Below are 3067 nucleotides of genomic sequence, written 5' to 3' on the forward strand. Positions count from 1 at the left end.
ACACAAAACACCTAATGGAAGGTCTGATATTAAGAGATGAAGTGAATCAGAAGATAAAGTTTCAATACTTCCGTGGACAAGGAAATCCAAAAAGGTGACCATGCCACTGGGGCTTCAAGCGTTTATGATGAAGTAGGATCGAGGACATTACTTGGTTCTGGAGTGGCTTATATAGATTCGGAATCAAGCTCATCTTCAGGACTCATCTTATCTGAGTTTGCAACAAGTAGAAAGCACAAGTCCCTTATTTCAGATTATCAAAGAGGAACAACTTGGCCACAGAATGGTTTACCCTCAAATCCATTTCTTTCCGCTTTAATGTCTGAAAGGATATGATATTCAAAAAGGGGCAGTCGTATTGAAATCTGGTGAGAGAATAGGTGCTGCAGAAATTGGATTGCTGGCCACAATTGGAGTTGTTATGGTCAAGGTTTATCCAATACCCACAATTGCAGTCCTTTCAACAGGGGATGAGTTAGTAGATCCAGCATCAGATTTCATAGGTCTTGGTAAGATTCAGGATTCAAATCGGGCTATGCTACTAGCAGCTGCTACACAGCAGCAATGTAAAGTATTGGATTTAGGTATTGCATGTGATGAAGAAGAAGAGTTGGAAGCCAAGCTGGATAAAGCTATTTCTGCTGGGGTGGATATTCTCTTATCATCAGGTGGTGTTTCCATGGGAGACAAGGATTTTATAAAGCATTTATTGGAGAGACGTGGTACTATATATTTTAATAGGGTTTGTATGAAGCCTGGAAAGCCAATAACATTTGCAACCATCAATGTTGCATCAACAGAAACAAGGCCAGGAAAAAATATTCTTGCATTTGGTTTGCCGGGCAATCCTGTCAGTTGCTTAGTTTGTTTCTATTTTATGGCTATTCCTGCAATCCGACACTTAATTGGTTGGAGAGATCCCAGGTTTTGGAGAGTACAAGCTCGCATTTCAGAACCAAGAACATTAGACCCTTTAAGACCTGAATATCACCATGCTATAATTCATTGGGAACAAGAAATGGATCTGGTTACCCTGGCTTTGTTGCTGTAAGCACAGGACATCAAGTTAGTAGCCGCCTTTTAAGCATGAAGTCTGCAAATGCATTATTAGAATTGCCCGCAGGAAATAAAATACTTCCAGCAGGGACAATGGTGTGGGCACTGTTAATTTCTGATGTCAGCAGCATGCCTGTTCCCCAGACATCGGTATCCATGGACAATGTTTTAAGTGGTCAACTTTCAAGTGCGAAGCATGAAAATATATTCAAGAATTCTCAAGAAGAACATAGTGATACAAGTGTAAAGGTAGCAGTCCTGACTGTGAGCGATACTGTAGCCTCTGGTGCTGGGCCTGATCGAAGTGGTCCAAGGGCAGTTTCTGTGATAAATTCTTTGTCAGAAAAGCTGGATGGGCAGCGCAGGTTTCTTGCCACAACATATGAAGAACTGTGGAGAATGTCCTTTCTGGTCTCTGGGATTCAGAAGGGTATAAAAGCATGGACCATAAGTACTGCCATCATTGTGAAATCATTCATTCGCGGTTCTCCTTATCATCTATATTTTGACTTGGGATTTAATCGCACTCTAAACGTGGACGCAAATGGTGATCGGCTGCAAGATAATCTAAAGGGCGGAATTGTAGTAGTGACAGCAATGCCATAGCAAAACTTGGCACAAAACTCAAACACCTGTCTCTAAATCATGGTTACCTGCCAGGATTATCGGATACGTGTATAGATTTCTATCTGTGGTGATTTGTGCTATCCAAGCCACGAAATCGTCGATAGTTACTTGACCTATTTTCGTGCCGACTGGGATCCAAAGGATCCGTCCGAGCGCCTTGCAGTATTGGTTGTTAAGTGATAGTTTCAAAGGCATAGCTTGCATCCAATTAATTTCATCCATACAAGCGATGAACAGCTTGTAATGGGTCCAAATATAGCAACCGGTTTCTCACTAATGTCATTAGTCTGGATTATATGAGGATCTGCGCTCCAGCAGTTATATTTTTATTAGTCAATCAGAGGATTTTTAGGGACATGGTACTGTTTTAGAATAGAAGGCTGTTTTCTTTTTGAATTTTTTGTAATTTCAGTTTCAAACAGCGCCCAGATTGTGGGTCAATCTGTTGTTTTGTTTTAGAATAGTTTATAAAAATAATGATTTTCTAATAAAAGAGTGAGGGAGAAGGGGGAGTTTTTCTGAAGCGCTGGGAGCTGCTGGAGAAGCAGAGAGCTTTTCATTGTACAGTTTTCTGCAGAGAATTTAATGGAATTTCACAGCTCTGTTTGCTGAGATTCATGTGGTATGTTGATTTAGCATAAGTTTTTCCCTTTGTCTCATATGTAATTAGTTGTGTTCCATTTCATTTCATGACCCTTTCAAGCTGAACAAATGAAGTGATTAGGTAGGAATTCATAGTATTATATGCTCCTCCTATAAGTTTGTTCGCATTCGATGTTTTCTACTGTTTAAGGAGGATTCAGAGTTATTGTCTGCCCTCCTTAGCTCCTCACCAGTCTTGCCATCCCATTTGAAACCAGATTTGGTGTTAAATTGCATGCCTACCTTGCCTCAGTTGATAACCTGTGTAGTCATTATATTTTTCTGTTTGAAGCTGTGATTTTGCCCATGTAGCCCAGAAAAGCCCCGTCATTCCATTAAAAAACCCCAAAAATCATTAAATCCAAACCCCGTATCAATTTACTAGCCTAAAATCCTTATTTTTAATTGGTCAGCCTAATCATATTGAAAGATCTATCGAATCTGACCCGAGAGAGCCTTCTCATACCTCGTAGGGCTAGCTACGAGGTGAAATGGTTTGATGTAGCCTTGAAGGTTTACCTTCCTCAGCCTAGGGTGAAATCTCAAGCGCTAACACCATCAACGGACGGGGTACAGACTAGTCATATTCTCCTGTGGAAACCTACCCTATACCCGAAGTTTTCCTGCCAAAGAAGACCAGGATGCATGTCCCCTGGGTTTCAGTCATATCTCTCCGAATTACTCGCACTCATCAGGAGGATGGACTGGAGATTGAGACATTTCTTGCGTGAAGAGACCATTT

The 3067-nt window shown here is 40.9% G+C and overlaps 1 pseudogene; it reads left to right on the forward strand.

Moving 5' to 3' along the window:
- The first annotated feature begins 334 nt into the window (after positions 1-334).
- Positions 335-1662, forward strand: LOC149179095 (molybdopterin biosynthesis protein CNX1 pseudogene; annotated as a pseudogene).
- The last annotated feature ends 1405 nt before the right edge of the window (positions 1663-3067 follow it).

The sequence above is a fragment of the Pinus tabuliformis genome, chromosome 4_1 (assembly GCF_031772625.1).
Source record: "Pinus tabuliformis cultivar Carrire ecotype Pingquan chromosome 4_1, CPIR1, whole genome shotgun sequence".
NCBI classification, from domain to species: Eukaryota; Viridiplantae; Streptophyta; class Pinopsida; order Pinales; family Pinaceae; genus Pinus; species Pinus tabuliformis.